Source organism: Hipposideros armiger, unplaced genomic scaffold (assembly GCF_001890085.2).
Source record: "Hipposideros armiger isolate ML-2016 unplaced genomic scaffold, ASM189008v1 scaffold_926, whole genome shotgun sequence".
NCBI classification, from domain to species: domain Eukaryota; kingdom Metazoa; phylum Chordata; class Mammalia; order Chiroptera; family Hipposideridae; genus Hipposideros; species Hipposideros armiger.
This window is the reverse complement of record NW_017732276.1, coordinates 459491-481403: the sequence shown is the minus strand read 5'-3', so window position 1 is coordinate 481403 and position 21913 is coordinate 459491. Positions and strand designations below refer to the sequence as shown.

General features: G+C 41.1%; 1 pseudogene; it reads right to left on the bottom strand.

Annotated features, from left to right (window-relative positions):
• Window positions 1-1667: 1667 nt before the first annotated feature.
• On the bottom strand, window positions 1668-1823 carry LOC109375315 (60S ribosomal protein L39 pseudogene; annotated as a pseudogene).
• Window positions 1824-21913: the final 20090 nt, after the last annotated feature.

Below are 21913 nucleotides of genomic sequence, written 5' to 3'. Positions count from 1 at the left end.
CTATGTTGGTATTATCATTGCGCTCTTCCCAGGCGAGTCAGATCGGTCACTGGCCACTGGACGGTCGCTCATGGTGGCTCTGCTCAGCTCGGGCTGGACTCGAACTGCTGTTGCTCAGAGCTCAAGCTCTTGAGCGAGCTCTTAACCAACTGAGCCACTCGGCCGGCCCCTGTAAACCTTTTTAAAAGCGAAATAGCCACTTGCCAGCTTTAAAACCCAAGTTTTTAAAATTCTAGCCCATTCCAGAACTGTGAGACAATAAATTTCTGTTGTTTAAGTCACTCAGTTTTTCTTCTTTATTATGGCAGCCCTAGCAAACTAATACAGTGAGTATGGATTCAGAGAAAAGAGATTATTGCATGAATTAACTGTAAAATGGTGTTGGCTGTATTTTGTTGTAAATGGTTGTCTGAGACCTTCCCCTCCATGGTATGAATCACTGTGGCCCGAGAAAAAGACGTGTCAGGACCACCATCCACCATATCATCAGCATTCCCATTGCTGAAGTGCTGGAGACACAGTGACCCATGTTGGCCTTGTGGGTTCCTTTTTCTAGCTCCAGCAGAACACTCCCAGATTACTTGCTCAGTTACATGCAGGTGTGAATTTATTACAAGTCCAGTGTGGAGCCATAACTGTCAAAATATATGACACCTTGACAAAGGGTTCAGATAACTGCTTAGAGACCGCAAGAAACTTTATTCTGAGGTTTCTATCTCCAAACAGAATAACCTGGTTTGATGGACTTCAAATAAGTTAATATTCATAAAAATAAAAATATATAACTCATGAGTGCATTTGGGGAATATACCTTTAAATTTAGTTTAAATGGATTTTACTTCATTGTAGCACTTATCACTAGATGATATTATTCTTTTAGATAACATCTAGAGTCTAATAATTTGTTCTAAATCTACAAAAAATAGTTTAAATGTTTTATAGGTGAAATTTAATCATAGTTTTTTGGAATGTGCAGCATGCAAGTGTGGGTCAGGTTTTCCATCATCCCATACTGTGGCTTTGTGATGGAAGCAGCCCTGCAGACGCCTGTATTAGTCAACTCAGCTCCCATAACAAAATACCATAGACTGGGTGGCTCAAACAAAAATTTATTTTTCATAGTTCTGGAAGCTAAAAGTCTGAGATCAGGGCATAGCAGGATTCGTATCTGGTAAGAGCTCTTTCCTTCAGTTATAGACAGCTGCCTTCTCACTGTACTCTCACACAACCTTTCTTTGAAGACTGTAGGTGGACAGAGAGAGGAAGCAAGTTCTTTCGTGTCTCATAAGGACACTAATCCCATCATAAGGGCTCCACCTTACGGCCTCATCTAAATCTAATCACCTCCCAAAGACCTCATCTCCACATGGTATCACATTGAGGGGTAGGACTTCAACATATGAATTTGGGGGACACAATTCAGTCTGTAAATGATAATATAAACGGAGTCACTTTGTTTTAATTTATTTTTTTAAATGTGTCACATACTTATTACTGAACCATCCTACTAGGGCAGAAACATAATAACAGAGAAAAAACACTTTTCCAATAATTTACTAATAAAACATGCCCAACTGTCCAGATAGTAGTGGTCTTTCAGTGATATAGTTAAGATGCAAGCAACCTGGATACAGCACAAATATGTGTACCATCTCATGTGTGATTCCTCATAGACCCAGCTTCGTTCTTCTCCAATGTCTTCTTTTGGAAATGTATCTGATTTTATTACCAGTTTTCATCCTAATCCACTGGGGAATGGGCCAATTTTGCTTTTGTTTTTTGTCCAGGAACCACTTGATTCTGAAAATCTTATGAGAAGACATGGCGAGAAATAGTCAACCAAATACACCATAATGGTAGAGAAACAGAGTGAACGGAGCCAATTTAAAATGGAGCCAAAGCTGCCATGCCGGAGGAACTGCCTTTCATATCTTATGTCTCAAACCTTGGAATGTTAAAACATAGTAAAATAACCTTTGGACTGGGCCTAAGCAATCTTGTGCCCCAAAGAACTGTTTGCAAGGATAACAAGAGAGCAGCCATTATGACTATTGGACTGATGACTACCAGACTGAAAATTTAAAATATTCTTAAGAATTAGTATCACTGTTATGTTACCTGCACCAATAGAAATGCCTTCCTTTTATTGATGTAATTGTTCCCCTTTCCTTTCTCATAAATACCCTTTGCCTTTGTCTCCAGATTGGAACACTACTTGGGATTCTGCCTGAATTAATGATTCCCAAGTCATTCATTCTTATTGGTCTCAAGTAAGAGTTTGTTGCCACTCACTGTGAAAGGCCTTTTATTTTTAGGTTAGCAAGTCCAAATCAGTGCAGGAAGTTTCCAGGTGCCCCCTCAGCTTCCATAACCCAGCTCCCTGGTCAATCAGCCACCCAGCCCCTGCTGGCTTTCCTTTCTCTTCCCTTCAGGATGGGAGACAGATGCAGATAATCTCTGATAAGAGAAGGAGTGGTTTATAACTCCTAGAAACTCTGCCTCATGGCCTGGCATGCTGGAACTGTGCCTGTTCTGTGAAGGTTGTCCAACAAACAATATGTGAGAAGCCCTTCTATTTTTAAAGCCCCCTCTCTCTGTTAGCTCTAGCACAACTGCTACTGTGTTTTTACTTTATCTTTCCCATCAAATGGTTTGCTATTTGCTCAGTGCCTAAAAGTCTTATAAGAATGATGTACTTTGAAAACTGAAAGCCCTTTCACATATGTACTTTTTAAGTCCTCATAAAATCTTTGGGAGGAAGGTATTATTCTTCCCAATTTATGGGAGAGAAACATTCTGAAGAAGGGGATTTGTAACTTCCACCCGACCTGAGGTCGCTGGCTTATTGAATCAATATTATGCTGCCACACTGTCTTGAATTAAAATGCTAGTCTAATGCCACTAACAACAACAACAACAACAATAAAATCACTGATAACATACCTCCAAGCATTTCATTTTCATGGAAGATATGTATCAAGTTTTACCTTCTGAATAACAAAATTGGATCTTTATGTAGGATGTACAAGGTCTGACAATTAAGTTTGTGAACTCACCCTAGAAAAAGTGCTACATACCTCACTGCTGAATATCACTACAGTCACCTTTGAAGTACTCCCCTTGGGAAGCTGTGCACCGATGCCAGTGCCTAGTCCACCCTTCAAAGCAATTTTGGAACTCTTTTTCTGGAATGGCCATCAGAGCTGTCATTACATTACCCTTCATGTCCTGAATGTCATCAAAATGTCTTCCTTTCAATATTTCCTTTATCTTCAGGTAAAGAAAGAAGTCATTGGGGGACAGATCAGGTGAGTAGGAAGGCTGTTCCAATATAGTTATTTGTTTACTGGCTAAAAACTCCCTCACAGACAATGCCGTGGGAACTGGTGCATTGTCGTGATGCAAGAGCCATGAATTGTTGGTGAAAAGTTCAGGTCGTCTAACCTTTTCACGCAGCCTTTTCAGCTCTGTGATCCTGCTCCATCACCAGGTTCCTTTCTCTTCTGTGTCTTCAGTCTTTCCATTTCACTGGCTCCTTTTGTTCAGCCTAGAAGTGTGATAAAGTCCCTTCCATCAACACACACACACACACAGACACACACACTCACATTTCTTTCAATTTTGTGTATTCCTCTATCACCTATTGGTTCTTTTTCTCTCTTTCTTGCTACTTAACTAAAATTCTGCTGTCACTCTGCCCAATTTTTCACCTCCCTTTCACTTCTTGTCTCTATATGCATTCACTCATTCTTTTGCACTCATTTAACAAACTTTTTTTTTCTATATGCCAAGCATTGTGTTATGTGCTGTGGATATAACGATAAGGAGCATTTCTATCCTTAAAATGCACATGGTCTAGGGAAAAGAAACTCAGATTGTATAGAGTAGTAGTTAAGAGCACAGGCTTAGGAGCCCAACTACCTGGCTTTGAATTCTGTCTCTCCTACTTACCAATTGCAGCCTCGGCAAGTTACTTTACCTCTCTGAGCTTCAGTTTTCTCATCAGAATAGTACCTACCACAAAAGTTGTTGCCAGAATCACAAGAGGCCTGGCAGATGGTGACTATTCAATAATGGTGAGCAGTTTTTGTTTCTATCACATTACAGTGGGACCAAAGCCGAACAGGGGCATGAAAAGGTTGCTTTGGAACATATGGGTGCTGTCCTTAATCTAGACTGAGGAGGAAGGTGAAGTCAGGGAAAGTTTTCTGGAATGGAAGAATGGCCTACAATGAGTCTTGAAGATTAATTAGGAGTTAGCCATGGAAGGAGGGGAGGGAGAGGAGGGCAAGGCTAAAGATATTCAGGTAGAGGGCGCTGCCAGTGCAAAGGAGAGGAGAGCTCACAGTTCCTTCTAGATTAATGTGGGTAGTGTGGTTAGGAGGTAGAGTGAGGGGGAAATGGACCTATGGAGATTGGAGAAGAGGATCATCACCAGCAGGGGTCTGCCCCCTGCCAGAAAGCTCACCTTATACCTGAAGGCAGTGGGGACTTCAAGCGGGCCAGTTGAAAGCCCTGATTGGCTCTAGGGAAAATCACTTTGGAAACTCACAAGGGGTAAGATTATGGAGGAGCCGGGAAACCAGTGACTGGAGATGTTGGTAGCTGGGTGTGGTGGTTAATTTAATGGGTCAATTTGTCTGCCCAAACATTTGGTTATACATTATTCTGGGTGTGTAGGTGAGGATGTTTCTGGATGAGATTGGCAATAAAATTGGTAGACTGCGTTAAGGAGATTGCCCTCCCCAATGTAGTGGGCATCATCCAATCCACTGAAGGCCTGACTAGAATAACAAGCTGAGTAAGAAAGAATTCTCTCTCTGCCTGACTGCCTTTGAGCTGAGCCAGGGGTCTTTTCCCGCCTTGGACTGGGACTTGGACAGAAATTTAGATCATTGGCTCTCGTGCTTACACCTTTGGACTCAGAACTGTCCCATCAACTTTCCTGGGTCTGGGCTTCTCAGTCTCCATAATCACATGAGTCAATTCTTTGTAATAAATCTTTTCACACATACACACACACACACACACACACACACACACACACACACACACACATGCACTATTGGTTTTACTTTTCTGGAGAACCCTAATATATTGGGGTAGCTCTATAACCCCATAATCCTCATTGGTCTATTCTTCCAGGCTTACCTCCTTGCCACCTACCCTTGATATTTCCAGCCAACTTTTCTTTCTACCATACATCTAGCAGGCCAGGTCTTCCCTTGATAGTCTGTCTAGTTCTCAGTAACATACAATTCCTAATTCCTAGCCTGGAGTAAAAAGTTCTTCAAAATCTGCCCCCAGCCTGCTGGTTTAGCCTTTCTTGCTCACTTTCCCCAGTACCAGTATCACCATCCTAAACTCATCATGGTCTTTCGTGTGTTTGTGGCACTTACATCCACTGTTCTCATCATCTGGAGTGCCCCTTCCCGTTTCTCTCCTTCACTGGTAAACTGCTAGTTAGCATTTAAGTTCCAGCTCAAGTGCCACCTCCTTGGCAAATCCATCCCTGACTCTCCAAAGCGATGCAACCTGAGCTTCATTCCATTTTGTACCTGTGTCCACTGTGGCAGTTGTTACAACTTATCATAGTGATTCATGTAGTGTCTATTTCCACCTATTGACAGAGGACTTTTCAAGGGTATAGACCATGACAGTTTCAATTTTGGATCCCAGGAGCCTAGTAAAGACTCAAGTCCCTAAGTGCTGAAATGCTGGACACGGGCAGATATATGAACACATGATAAATGGATGGAAGAGAGAGAAAAAGCAGGAGTAATGGTATAGACACCACTTATCCCAGCTCATTCTGTTCTTTAAATGCCCTGTTAAATGAATACCATGACCCTCTTTCCCATGAATGGTATAAACTGCATTCCAATAACAGCCAATTGTCAACTACAGGATTGTTTTCATAAGACTTTTTTTTTAATTTTTGTCAAATTTTACACAGTTTCTATTTGGGCTTAAAAGAACCTGAGCTAATTCAAGGCACAGCTGTTCTCTCTCTCTTATTATGCTTTTATTTTGTACTGGAGAAATTTCAGGAACTTATTCTGGGGCTTTTAGGACATTCACAGCATTGTTTAACATAATGTTAACATTTTAGGGAGGACAGAACTTCTGAAAAATGTTCTCTGATCTTTTGTGTTATAATTAAATACATTTCAGTTTTTTAAAATTCAAGCTCTCTAATTTGTGCCAGAATGTGGAAAGACTTTATAGAGGAATTACACATTTTAACAAAACTTGGAAAAATATGATGTTCAGTTTAAGGAGTAGGCAAATTTATTGTGGCAACTCACAATTGTAGGCCTGGTGAGTTTCTTGTCATAACTCCCATAAAGCAAGAGCAGAAAAAGGCCAAGTGTAGGATTTTGAAAACAAAACCACAGCAGGAATAGTAGAGGTTGGTTTAATTATCTTAAAAGCAACACTAAGAATTCAAAATACTTTTAACATTCCTAGCACATAAAAATAGTTGCCCTCGATGTTTTGCTGCTGAGCAGTTGGGGAAATGAGTATTTTCACTGTGGCCAAAAGTCTGAAATCTCTCTTCTGCCTCATCTTGTATCTGAATTATAGAAGGATGGCATGTGGAGGCTCCACACTCTCATTTCTAGTTGATCTCTGTCAATATGAAGTTGAGTTTTGTGTGACAGTTCAATTCAGAGTATATTTTCTGGGACCCTTGATATTTGAGGCAAGAAGTGGTTTTTCACCTCTAACTTTCTTTGGTTATTTTTTAAATAACATACAATACTATATTAGTTTCAGGGGTACAACATAGTGATTAGATATTTATATAACTTATGAGGTGATCACCCAATAAATTGAGTACCCATCTGACACCATACATAGTGATTACAATATTATTGGAGATATTCCTTATGCTATACTTTACATCCCTATGACTACCGGGGGGTGCCAAAAGAATGTATACACATGACTTTATTCATCTTTTGCTATCAGTATATATTGAGTATTACAATTTTTTTAATTAAAATTTATTGGGGTCACAATGGTTAGTAAAATTACATAGGTTTCAAGTGTAGAATTCTATAATAATACATCATCTGTATATTGCATTGTGTGTTCACTACCCAAAGTCAAATCTCCTTCCATCACCATATATTTGACCCTCTTTACCCTTTCCTCTCTGCCTCATACACCTCCCTTTCCCTCTGGTAACCACTACACTGTTGTCTGTGTCTATGAGTTTTTGGTTGTTTGTGTTGTTTGTTTGTTGCTTTCAGTTTTATATTCCACATATGAGTGAAATCATATGGTTCTTGACTTTGTCCATCTGACCTATTTCGCTTAGCATGATATTCTCAAGATCCATCATGTTGTCCGAAATCTTTTCTTATGGCTGAGTAGTATTCCACTGTATATATGTACCACATCTTCTCCATCCAATCATCTATCGAAGGGCACTTTGGTTGTTTCATGTCTTGACCACTATGAATAGTGCTGCAATGAACATAAGGGTATTCATATGTTTATGAATAAATGTTTTCAAATTTTTCAGGTAGATACCCAGAAGAGGGATTGCTGGGTTATATGGTAATTCTATTTTTAATTTTTTGAGGAACCTCCATACTGTTTTCCATAGCAGCTTTACCAATTCACATTCCCACTAGCAGTATGCGAGAGCTCCTCGTTCCCCGCAACGTCTCCAACATTGTTATTATTACTTGTCTTGTTGATGATAGCCATTCTAACAGGTGTGAGGTGGTATCTCATTATGGTTTTGATTTGCATTTCCCTAATAGCTAGTGAAGTTGAGCATTTTTTTCATATATCTGTTGGCTGTTTGTACATCTTCTTGGGAGAAGTGTCCGTTGAGGTTCTCTGCCCATTTTCTGATTGGGTTGTTTGTTTTTCTATGTTGTTCAGCTGTATGAGTTCTTCATGTATTTTGGATATAAGCCCCTTATCAGAGGTGCTGTTTGAAAATATCGCCTCCCTTTTGGTTGGTTGCCTCTTTGTTTTATTGATGGTTTCTTTGGCTGTGCAGAAGCTTTATAGTCTGATAAAGTCCCATTCATTTATTCCCTTGTCTTTGAGGTCAAATTCATAAAATCCTCTTTGAACCCAAGGTCCACAAGGCAAGTACCTATGTTTTCTTCTATGCGATTTACTGTTTCAGGTCTTATGTTTAGGTCTTTGATCCATTTTGAGTTAATTTTTGTGTATGGTGACAAATAGTTCTAGTTTCATTTTTTTGCATGTGGTTTCCCAATTTTCCCAGTACCATTTGCTGAAGAGGCTTTCTTTTCTGCATTGTATGTTTTGGCTTCTTTGTGGAAAATTATTTGCTTATATATATGTGGGGTTATTTCTATGCTCTCAATTCTGTTCCATTGTTCTGTGTGTTTGTTTTCTGCCAATACCATGCTGTTCTGATTATCATTGCTTTGTAGTATAAATTAAAGTCAGGGAGTGTGAAACCTCTGGCCTTGTTTTTTTTTCTCAGGATTGCTTTGGCTATTTAGTGTCTTTTGTAGTTCATCACAAATATGATTATTTTTTGTTCTCTTCCTTTAAAAAATGCCACTGGGGTTTTGATGGGGATTGCATTAAATCTGTATATTGCTTTGGGTGATATGGCCATTTTAATTATGTTGATTCTTCCAATCCATGAACACGAAATATCTTTCATTTTTAAAATTTTCTTCCATTTCTTTTAATAATTTCTTGTAGTTTTCAGTATATCAGTTCTTCACATCTCTTATTAAATTTATTCTTAGGTATTTTATTCTTTTTGTTGCATTTGCGAAAAGATTTTTTTTACATTTCTTTTTCCAAAATTTCATTATTAGAGTATAGGAACGCAATGGAATTTTGTATATTGATTTTGTATCCTACGATTTTACTGTATTTGCTTATTGTTTCTAATAGGTTTTTTCGTGTGTGTGTGTGCAATCTTTAGGGTTTTCTTTTTTTTTTCAACATCTCATGATATGTTTTTTATTGATATCTTGAACTACTGCAGAAAAATAAATAAACCTGTGAGCTTCTCAAAGCTAGGAATGATATCTTATTCATCTTTATAGCCCAGAACCTAACAGTATTCCTGGCAGCTATTATTAGAGCTTTAAACAATTCAGAGACATTAACTTTTTTTTTCTTTTTGCGAGTAACAGTATCTTCAGAGTGTTCTATATAAAGAATCACGTCATCTACAAAAAGTGACAATTTGACTATTTCTTTCCCAATTTGGATGGCTTTTATTTCTTTTTCTTGCTTGATTGTTCTGGCAAGGACTTTTAGTACTATGTTGAATAACAGTGGTGAGAGTGGGCATCTTTATTTTGTTCCTGGATGTTGATCATTTACTAATGTTGTAATGGGAAGAGCATTGGTCTGCAAATCAGAAGAACTAAGTTTTTCAAAAATAACTACTTAACCTATTTTGCTTCTTTATTTTATTTTGAGCCATAATTTTCTCATTTTGAAATGAGGAGTTTGGTCTGGATAATCTTCCAACTTTAGTATTTATGACTCTATGAATAAACTGGTCAGGATAGTGAAGTTCTCTCAGCTCCATCCTCTGACATCCCTGCATGTTTCCTGAAATAGCCTTCAATCACAAGCAAGTCTTTCTGAGCTGGCCAGCTCTATGTGCAGAAGAGCTCTGCAGAACTGTACAAGAAAAGGTTTTGTAGGTAATGATTTCCAAATTCAAGGACATATGGTTTAGAAACATTTTTTTGTCCTGGTGGATACACAGATAACATTTAGACTTGTCTCTAAGAGATACTGTTCTATTGTCAGTGAGAGTGGAAGATCGATGCCTGGTTTCATAAACCTTGAGGGAATTTTGCCATTTTAACTTGGAAACAAAGAAGTTTTTACCTAGGTAAATAAAATTCTCCAGATTAATTCCAGTATTGGTAGGCTGCACAGCACAACAACTATCCCTCACATGTGTATAGCTTGTTGCCTCCACAAAGCCCTTTGTTGTACAGTATGCCATTTCACCCCTACAACATCAAGGCAGGAAGGGCAGCTGTGTACATTCCCATTGCTGAAATAAGGAAGCTGATATCCAGACAGGTGGTGTGAAATGCCTGCGATGACACAGCTTATAAGGGCATGTGTTATGCCAGAGAGAGCTGTGTCTGACTATGTAGGGCACCTAGATATCTCCTTACATCTGAAAAGCAGCAATTCTGTCTTCCACACTGCTTTCCTTGGAAACTGGCAAAATATTTCAGCATCTCCTCAGATAAAATTAAGCAAAGTTTTCAAAGAAGGATCTACCAGGTTAGCTTCTTAGGCAGGCCTGCCGGGTAAATGTAAGGGGTAAGGAGAGGGGAGGCTATACCGTCATTCTCTATCGAGACATCTCACTTCCTGATAATCCTTAACAATAAACACTTTTAAAAAAAAGATTTTATTGGGGAATTGGGAGAGGGGAACAGTGTTGGGGAATCGGGGAAGGGGAGCAGACAAGTTGCTGTTCTTTGGTTCTTCAGTCTAGTTGTGGAGGACGTCGCCTCACTGCCCATGTTGGTATTATCTTCCCAGGTGAGGCAGATCAGTCGCCGGCCTCTGGACGGCCGCTCACAGTGGCTCTTGGCAGCTCACACTGGCTGCTGGCTGCTCATGCTAGCTGCTGGCCACACACGGTAGCTTATGGCAGCCCACTGCAGCAGGGGCTGCAGCCTATGCTGTCGCCGGCGACTCACGGCATCCCAGCTCCAGGTTGAGCTGTTGTTCAGCATCTTAGCTGTAGAGGGCGCAGCGTCACTGGCCCTCATGTGGAATCCAAACCGGGGCCCTGCTGCTCAGAGCTGGCATCCCAAGCCAGCTCCTAACCAATGCGCCACTCGGCCAGCCCCAACAATAAACACTTTTAAAAGGGCTGTCACACTATACACATTCCAATACATACAAAAATCATCCATAAGAGTTATACTCAGTTCAAAAACATTTAGGACAATTTATATGCATTTTATATCCAATTTATTGCTTATTATAAAGGAAAAACAGCTTTTATTAATTGAATAAATGAAATACAGCAAAAATAAATTCAGATTCATGAATCAGGAGAAAGATCAATCTTGTTCTGTTCATAATTTTGCATAGTCAGTTCTGTGGATAGAAGGTAATGACATATGACTTGCCTATCTCTTTTTCCTTGCTTTCTCAGTCATGTTCCTGCATGTACCCTGTACATCCAGAACTCTGTGGTGGAGAGCACAGGCTAAAATGTCTTGGGGATGTTGGGTGGGCTTGCTTATCACACACAAGGGACTGTAGACATGCAAAGCTGGCTGTTGAGCCTTTGAGAGGCTGGAGTAGGTGACCCGAGAGGGCCCTTCCACCTGGAATGCCAGAGGTGTCCCTTTCCCTTTCCTGGGAATTAGCCAGCCAGGAGTGCCCAGTATCATCCTTTTCACTGTGTAAGTCCTCCTGATAAAGAGGGAGAAAGATGAAACCCTCAGAGACCCTCACCCTATTTCCTCTTCACTTTATCATGAGTGGGCCCACAGCCTTGGTATGTCAACTGGGAGAGGGAGCTACGTCAGTTTGAATACTGCTCCTGAGCCTTAGGAGGCAGGGCAGGCAGCAAGGTTTGGGAATGGCAGAATCACTGCCCAGCTGAGCCTGCCAAGGTGCTCGTATGTGAGGACCTCCTGATGGGGCCAGGTGCAGAAGTATCCCAAAAGTACACAGAGATATAACTCTACAGCCTGTGTATCCCTCCACCATTTAACCAGCTTCCCAAAGGTTGGGATCACTTTATTAAAGCTTGAGAAGAAAGCCCTCACACTGGCTTTTTAAAAATATGGGTTTCAATCTGTCAATCGTTGGAAAGCCTGACTTATCAAAATTCAAAGGCATCTGAATAAAAACCTTACAGACAAATTGTGAATGCACCATATTAACCTCTGGGTTGATTTAAAGAGAATAATGATGTCCACTCCCAAGGACTGACTCTACAGAGGAACAGCCCTTTTCCATTTAACCTCCTCAGCCCTGTGAGGTAGGTGCTATTACTATTCCCACTTCACAGTTGAGGAAATAGACTCAGATATTGTAGAATAATGAAGTTCACATAGGTAGCAAAAGGTGGAGACATATGTATATCCAGGTTCCTATCTTTAACCACTAAGGAACATTTCCTCTTGATGGACCAGAAGGACCAGAGCTTCCAACTAAAGAAAGATCTGGAACTTGGAACTAGCTCACCAATGTGGCTGAGTGCTACTTTATTTAGTTCCTAATTGCTACCTTCCCATCCACTCTGACCTATACCCCATAGTCTAGAAATGCAATAGGCGCCAGAGCTTCTCTTAGAGACATTAGGAGATATAGAGGCAAAACTTGGAAAGGAAGTAAATTAAAACGATTCATGGGTGTGATAGAGCTCGGTATCACAGTGTGTGTGTATGTGTGTCCATGTGCACACACGCATGGAGCCCGTGTTATGGACTCACCTCTGTGAACGTGAAAAGAGCAGGACCTCTGTGTACTTCAACAACTCATTGAGTGTTGCTCAGAATAGCCTTGTTGTGCCTCATCACTACACAGCAGCGTTTCTGTTACTGTTCAGCAACCTGTCTAGCTGCTTTTCTGCCTCCCAGTTCTCCTTTCTTTCTCTCCTGACCTCTCTGTTCTCACTGTGCATTAGCTCCCTGTGGCTGGTTTGGTTTGTACTTCTCCAAAATGAATCCCAGTTCCTCTCTCCTGCTCTGCACCAGCTCCTTTCTACAGCTGCTTTGGTTTCCTCCTCTGGTCTTTGCAGTACCTGCTGTGCCTGCTCTCTCTTGCAAGTTATTCAGAGTAGGTGTTAAATGGGGACAGCCTAGACCATGTCTTCTGCTTTATGCCTCCCTGGAGTCTGCTACCAGCTCACCCCTGTGATGGGTCCTGAAATGGCAGTGCTTAGCCTCTAAGGCATGCTCTGAATACCAGCTCTGTCATTTTGCTTGTACTTCACTTCCTGGGACTCAGTTTTGTTATCTGTATGATGGTTACAGTAATCCCTTCCTCAGAGAGTTGGGAGTAGTCAATGAGGTAATGATCTAAAGCATTTAGTATGTGACAGCTATTGGAAAAGTTCTATCTATTATTAAATATTATCATTATTATGATAATAATGACTTGTTCTTCACCACTCATGTGACACGGATCTTCCGTCATATTCACTCCACCTCCCCAGCATTTATAGTTTTAAAAAAAACACACACACACATTATCTCAATAACCTTTACAAACAGGTGCTACCAGTTTATAAGTAATGAAACAAAGTTATAGACAGGTTATATAACTTGCCCGAATTCACACAATTTGGAAGAAAAGCAACTGGGATTAATTAGTTCCATCTCTGACTCCTTCAGGAAACATTTACTGCATGGTTCTGATGCCATGAACTTGGCTAAGGACTGAGGAGACCATGGTGATCAGACATGGGGTGGGGGCACACAGTCAAATGGAGAAAGAGGAAGATAAATGGATAATTACAGACTAGTAGGATAAATGAATTCAAACAGGCAGCCAGGTGGCAGGACTCCAGACCTGTGTTTTTGATTGGTGACTCCATCCCCACAGAGCTAAACATAACATGAGCGAGACTGTGTCCTGCTGTCCAGCACTATGGGACACATTGGAGGAGAGAAAGAGTAATTCTGACAGTGGAGAGAGGAGACAGTCAAGGAGACCAGTAGCTAGTCTTATTAGAGACAGGTTTCAGAAGAAGGGGCATAGGTAGAGACGGAAGGAAAGGTGGTAGGATAAACATGAGCAAAAGCAGGGGGCCAAAGAACAGAGGCTTTGTGAGGGCAGGGCTGGGGGGAGGGGGAGAATACTGATGATAAGTGTGGGGCTAGATCATAAGCAGCTTATAGTGTCTGGCTGAGGAGCTTATTGTGAAGTCAAAGTGAGCCACTGAAGGGGTAGGTCAAAGCAGAAGCTATTTGGGGTGGCAGCATGCATGTGGAGGCTGGACAGAAGAAAGGGACGTTTTCAGAAGGAAGATCAAGAAGGTCTATCATTCTAACCCAGGTTAGTCTCAATTAATATGAAAGATGGTGGTTGTGGCATAAAAATCTCAGGACTTAGAAGGAGAAGGGAAGGAAAGGTAAGGGTGTGGTTGATCAGAGCTCTGTTGCTTTGATTAGTCAAGCCAACCCCCAATGGAGGAGTGCAATAAACCAATCAACTTAAACACAAAGTATTTCTTAGACTCAAAACAGGAAGAGCAAGAACATGATTGTAGGTATTACTCTGTCAAAAGAAGGACTGTATCAATGAAAGTAGAACTGCCATTCTGTTGCTTTGATTAGTCAAGCCAACCCCCAATGGAGGAGTGCAATAAACCAATCAACTTAAACACAAAGTATTTCTTAGACTCAAAACAGGAAGAGCAAGAACATGATTGTAGGTATTACTCTGTCAAAAGAAGGACTGTATCAATGAAAGTAGAACTGCCATTCCAGAAACAGTTATAAAGAAAATAAACACAAGCACAGAGAGGAAGAAGTTGGCAATATCCAGGGGACGGGGTTCCATGACTCCCCAAATTCAGTTGCCCTATCAATGCAGTGGGTATATTTTTACAGTACTGTGTGTCTTGATGCCATAAGCCTTTCAGTTTATGTCGTTGGTTCTCCTTGCTCTGACTTGATACTCAGCTATCTCCTGATAATAATTCTGCTTTGCATGTAGATCCTTCTACAAAAGAACAGAAACCACTGAGTGGCCAACACGAACACCCAGTACGTTTGGCAAGAGGCAATAAAGTGTAGTGGTTAAGAGCATGATTACTGAGTTTGAAACTTTCCAGCTGTGTGGCCTTGGGCAAATTATTTCAAAGCTCTGCAACTCAATTTCCTTATCTATAAAACAGGAATGATAATGGTACTATACCTCAAAGAGTCATTGTAAAGACTAAATGACATAATGCTTAGAGCAATGCCCCTAAATAGTAGGTGCTCAATAAATCATAGCTTTTATTACTACAGATCTCACTAGAAACTGCAAACACGTGGCACGATGGTTATATAACAGCCTCTCATAAGGATGTAAGTGTGAGTCAGTCTTTTAGGATTCTATTTACTTTGGAACTAATGAGTTTCTGGACATGTAAAGCTGAGAGCCAGATCCTCTGCCATGGTGTATTTGTTTGATTGCCTGTTTCTCACAAAATATTTGAAACTCATTGAGAAGAGAGTGTATGTCTCATTGTCTCAATGTTCCCCATGCTTAGAATGGCACCTGGCACAATTTATGTGCTCAATACATTTTTTATAGAATTTATAGCTATGATATCAATGTTGCCACTTATCTATTTTAGTGCTGTCCAATAGAAAAGTGATGTGAGTCACATGTATGATTTTACATTTTTTAGTAGCCGCATTTTAAAAAGTAGAAAGTTAGGTGAAATTAATTATGAGAATATCTTTTATATTGGACTCCTACCTCACAACAAACACAAAAGGTAACTAAAAATAAAACAAACACCTAAATGTAAGAGCTAAAACTACAAAACATTTATGAGGAAAAATGGGTGTACATATTCATGACCTTGGATTAGGTAATGTTTTCTTAGATATGTGTATATTGCTGAAAAGATATATTGTGCTTTGGTGAAAAGCACAAGCAACAAATGAAAAAATAGAGAATACAAAATCAACATACAAAAATCAGTTGTGCTTCTATACACTGACAATGAGCTATCTGAAAAGGAAATTAGGAAAACAATCCCATTTACAATAGCATCCTACCTGGCCTCCAACAGTGGTGCACTGGTCCCCTTCGGCCTTGGAGTGTGCACCACCATTATCTGCCTATGTGTTGCACCCCCCTCCTCATTCCAAATTCAGGTCCTTTCTTACCCACTCAAACTTCTGTGTTTCCCCAGTGGGACATGTGGGACTCTGGGTCACCTGCATGTCCTGTGCAGGCCCTCTCACTGCCTGACTGTGACACATCACCATTCTGTTCTTTCTGCAGCCTCCCCTGGTGAGAGGGCTCCTCTCAGAGCTCCAAGCTGGAATTGAGGCGCAAGCTCCCTCTGCCTTTGGCTTTTCCTTTAATCTCACTGGGGCCTCCTTTGTTACCCCTTTTCCAAGAAATTCAAGCAGTGGCTCAACTGCTCAACTGTAGTCACATCTGTTACAAATCTCTCACCTCTCACTGCTGCTCATGCTTTTATATATTTCCAGATTGCAAAAGAACTCCAACTCTGATGTCATGTTCTGTGTTTTCTTTATAGACCTCTGAGCTGTGCTCTTGAGTCCATTTCTAAACTAGAACAAATAAATGGAATCCAACATGAGTGGTTTTCACTTTGGACTTCCTCTCAGTGAGCTTAGGCTATGATACATTCAGCTGGCCATGAGTTGGTCGCTGTGTTTTCTTTTGGCATGTGGGATACTTCAGGAAATGCCAAACATGCATAGTTGAACATAATTCTACTGCAACATAAACTACTTGGATTCTAGCAAAATGCTCCAAGGTAATCTGGGTTTGGTATTTTTCTGTCGCTCACCAAACTGAATTACTTTGGCAACAGATTTCAAAAAGAAGTGCTTAAAAATAATTTCGAAAAGAATGGCAATACATCAAGAACGAGATTTTCAGAAAGACAATCATAGTAATTTATATCTTAGAGTACTTTTTTAACTTTTAGAAAGATTCTTGCATATCCTTTACAATAAATCCTTTATGTACTAGAATGCAGTGATTTAATCCACATTCTCCTGTTAAAAAGTTAACTAACAAATCTTAGCCAGTGCATCTCTTAGGCATGTATTTGACTGCAAGTGATGCGGGATGAGTTGTTTGTGTGTCTGGGATTCATGGTCTCGTAACACCGAAGAATGGAGACACAGACCAGAGAGGCAAAGTTGGCAGAAAAGAGCAGTTTATTGGAGCAAAACGATACAGCTCTCTAAAAGAGAAGGAGCATCTGAAACTGGAATGCCCACAGACTAGGGGGAGAAGCCTCTGTATATATGCTTTTCCTAGCCTATCTGGGAAGAAAACTGGTGCCTGTTTCAACAGGTCAGATTTATTATGTTAATCATTTCATCCTGGAGGAATATGCTTTTCTAAAAAAAAATAGTCTAGTTGCCTTGGAATGTAAAGGGATCATCTGTGTAAAATTGTCTTTAAAGCTGTGTCCATAGGGGGTCCAGGCTGGAGAGTAGAGGTATTGGTATTCCAGTTGCCTCAGTGCGTGATTGACATGTCTGGTCTGGAGTTAATTATCTTTAAGGCTGTGACCATTTGGCCATGGCTGAGAGCAGAGACCTTGGAGATATGTTTATCTTTGTTCATCCTATCTGGGAATTTCTAACTACCTAATTGTTATACTAACTATCCTGTCTTACAAGTAACAGAAACCCTGACTCACCGGACTTAAAAAATGAGAAAGTTCCACATAATAGTGAGCTCAGAGTTGGGCAGTTTCAGGGCTTTAGCAGTTTAATGATATTACCAAGGATCCAAGTTATTTACATCTTTCTACTGTGAAGGTTGACTTCATTGCCAGCAGCTTCACAGGGTTGCAAGAAGGTGCCACAAGCCCAGACATCCCCTCTTCACACAGCACGTCTAAAGCAGCATACCACTCAGCCATCATTCTTTTTCAAGAACAAGGAGACCCTTTCCCAGGAATCCCCAGAAGACTTTCTCTTACATCTCTTAGGCGAGTCACATCAAAAGCCTATGGAATCACCATGATTTTTTTTAAAAGATTTTTATTGGGGAATTGGGGTGATGGGAACAGTACTGGGGAATTGGGGGAAGGAGAACAGACAAGTTGCTGTCGTTTTGTTCTTCAGTCTAGTTGTGGAGGATGTTGCTTCACTGGTCCAAGCTGGCACCATCATTGCGCTCTTCCCGGGTGAGGCAGATCAGTTGCCGGCTTCTGGACAGCCGCTCACGGCGACTGCTAGCCACTCACGCTGGCTGCTGGCTACACACGGTAGCCCATGGCAACCCACTGCTACAGGGGCTGCAGCCTACGCCATCGCCGGCGACTCACGGCAGCCCAGCTCCAGGTTGAGCTGTTGTTCAGCATCTTAGCTGTAGAGGGCAGTGTCACTGGCCGTCATATGTGGGATCCGAACCGGGGCCCTCTGGCGTCCCAAGCCAGTTCTTAACCATCGCGCCATTCGGCCGGCCCGGAATCACCATGATTGACTAAGAATAACCAAGATCTACTCCTTAGGCTGTTGAGGTGCACTGCCCTAAGCCCATGAAGGCTAAACAAAATTAGGATTCTACTAGCAAGGAAAAAGTGGCTGTCTGGTGGGTGGTCGACCACCGGTATCTGCCACAACCATCCTTTTTTGTTTGTTTGGTTTTTGTTTTAAATGTTTGGCTAATCTTTCTCTCATGTGTGTTTGTCCATATTCCTCCTTTTTATGATTGGGGATATTGAAATGTCCCCAGATTACTATTCAGAGCACCAATCTTTCATTATACTGGCTTTAGGATGGTCTTATACATGGATGGTCTTCACTTTGGAATTACTCTGAGTAATTTTAGGCTATAATACACTCAGCTGGACATAAGCTGGCTGCTGTGTTTTCTGTTGGCATGGGGGAGAACAATACACTGAATTTACATTGGCTACTGAGAGGTATTTTGGAAGGTACATTTTGGACAAATTACCAACATTCACTTGCTTGGTTATGACTTACCCTTTAATTCTGAAAAAAAAGTGCTGAAAAATATGTGCTGGGTATATTGCCAGCCTCCCATTTTAGTTGTTCGGCTACTGGTCACTCATTTAATTCCCTAACAACCTAAAGAGTAGAGTTAATACTAGAACTGCTAATTAGGGTCAGAGAGGTGAAGGGACTCTTGTAAGGCCACCATAGCAAGTTTTAGACTACCTGGCTGCAGACTTGTCACTATGTATAATGTGCTGAGGAAAATAGTCTGAAAATGACCCTGGAAGCTCACTCTGATTGTCTGGACAAGTAGCTAGCAGGGACCAGAGACATCCTCCCAGCAGAAAAGCTGCACCTAAGCTCAGCTTTTCATGGGATTGGTAGTGTCCTGTCCCCTGTAGGAGGACAGTTGCACCCTCTGCACCTTAAGGTTCCCAAGTACTAGGCAGCTGGCTTTCACAATTCCTGTAAACAGCTGGGCTCCAAATCCATACTTCCTGGACCAAGCAGCATGAGTATTCCTCCACTGACAAGGCAGCTTTCTTATACTTCCTTTATAGATAAAAGGGTAGAGTACGAGGGGGATATTGTTCCTCTGTTGGAATATAAACTCATGAACAGTGTGTTTTTCTAGGACCCATCAGCTCCAAGTCAAGTCAAACCGGCAACTTTGGTGTTACGAGCACCACATTCTAACCAGCTGAGCCAAACCGCCCACCAGCAACTCAGCTCCAAGTCAAGCCCATTGTCTTTCATTCTGGTTGTGGAGGGCGCATCTCATTGGCCCATGTGGGAGTTGAACCAGCAACCTTGGTGTTAAGAGCCTGCACTCTAACCACCTGAGCTAACTGGCCGCCCCCATACTATATTCTTGCAGAGCACTCTCACCTACCTCTCTATGGGACTATGGGAGGCAGAGAACTTGTGTTTTCTCTTTCTGTGTGATCTGCCTTATATGTTCTCCCTTCTCCAATAAAGGCTACACCTTAATCCATACCGGGTAAAGTTGTAGAATTTACTCCAAAACTGATGCACAACTGGTGGTGACCCAGAAGAGACTCAACTTGCACAACAGTCAGACAACCGCTTCTTTTATGTAGGTTGAAGGATATAAGTACCACTTAATTGAATCTATGTGGGAAATTCAGACATGTCAAAAACAAATACAATGTAAAGTTTTGCCTGGGCCAAGTTAGAAAAGCAGGGCTTGTTAGGAGGGCACAGCTCTAATCCCTGTTCCTCAGGTCACAACAGCCAGAAGCCAGGAATAGTATCAAGGTAACGGTCACACAAAAATGTTTCTCTGGCTCCAGCCTTGCTTGCTCTATGGGAATATCAGTTCCCTCATGCCCTGCAGTTCGTCTGGGAGGCCTGAGAGAATGTCTCATGTGTGCTTGGGAACAAATCCACTGTCCTGCCTTGACCTGCTGAGGCTGCAGAGTTCCTTATGGGTATTCCACCAAAGCAGGGGTCAAAGACTTGGGTGCCTGCCCCAGGCTGATTTCCATTCCCACATCAACTCGCCCCACCCACTCCCTTCCCCAGCAGAGGAAACCCAAATGAGAAATGCTCCCATCACCCTCTAAATCCCCATGTTTCCCCTAGAAACTTCACTGAAACCCTATTATGTTCTTTTTATTGCAACCTCTTCTCCTTAAGTCTTGGGTACAGATCATGGGGGCAGGGTTGGGGCCAGCTGAGGGACAGAAAAGAGCTGTGTTGGGGTGTACCCACCCCTATTACTAACTCATTGTCCTTGGACAATCAGGATGAATTGCCACTTCCTTTAGGTAGTTTTTTTGGTCCTTCCATGCACAGAGGCCATAACTATCTCCCATTCCATTTCTTTTCAGGCAAGACCGAATACTATGGAGATACCAGCTGAAGCTATCAGGATGGGATCCTAGTTTCCAAATAACAAATGGATACATACTTCCATTTACGTTGCTGCTCCTTCCAACAAGAGATGGAGTCTTATTTCTTCACCTCCTTGCATGTGAACTTGGCCATGCAGTTGGCTTTGGCCAAGGACACATTTGCAAATGTGACACAAACAGAGGCTTGAAAAGAGTTTGTGCATTACGGTCTGCTCTCTTGTGCTGTATTTGGAACCCAGTGGCCAGTGAAAAGTCTGGAGTAGCCTGCTAGATACTGCAGACACATGGTGTAGTTACTTCTGCACCATAGCCAACCTCCAGACCTGTGAATGAGGCTATCCATGTTCCATCAGCTTCTGGATGAACTAATAGCCAGAACTACTGAGCTACTACCCATTAGTGAGCCCAAGCAGGACCAGCAAAAGAACCACCTAGCTGAGCTTAATTCAAATTGTGAATACGTAGAATTGTGAACTACTCAGTGATTATTTTTTTTGTTGTTAAGTTTTGGGGTTGTTTGTTACACAGCAAAAAATAACTGATACATTATTAGAAGGGTGGAAGGGGAATGTGGAATTGATGGAATAAGTATCCATAACTGATGGATAAGATGAGACCTAAGGTCTTCAGATACTGAAATTCTATGATTTGAAGAGAAAAATCCCAATGTCTATAACAAGTGCAATACATATAATTTAAATTTCTAATTTAAGAGCATATCTTCTCTTCCCCTTTGTTTTATATTGTAAATCTCAGAGATACACAACATGTAATCATAAAGAATTACAAATATCACCATACCAATCTCATTACTTCCTGGCTATACCTTTTTCTGTTGCCATGAAGGCAGTACTTTGTTGTATTGTGTACTGTTGGTAAATATTTACTTCACATGATTCACATCCCAATCTTGGATAAGAGTTATATGAAAAAAAAAGGTTGAAACTTATTTTTTTTTAATTTTTATGAGTTTATTTGAGCCAAAACTTACAGGGAAGCAAGATCTCAAGCACTCCCTGAATTAATTTTTTAAAATAAAAAGATATTGAAATCACTTGCAAAGTCACATACAGCCACAAAAGAATGCAGCCACTATAACACTAAAGGAAATTACCTCTAGGCTTCCATCTAGTACAATGCAATTTTCAACAACTGAGAGAGGCTTTGAAAATAAGAGGTAATAACAGAAATTATGACAAACCCATAACTCCCATTGCTAAATGAATGGCAGAGAAAGACCAGAATAATGACAATGTGAATTCCCAGTGTTTTTACCTAGTGTTGGCAGCAGCAAGTGACAGTGCAGGCTTTCACAATGACATCATTATATTAAATTACCAACTATTGGGTTGTTGGAAAAGTCATGACGTATTTTTTCTATGTTTTTTGTTG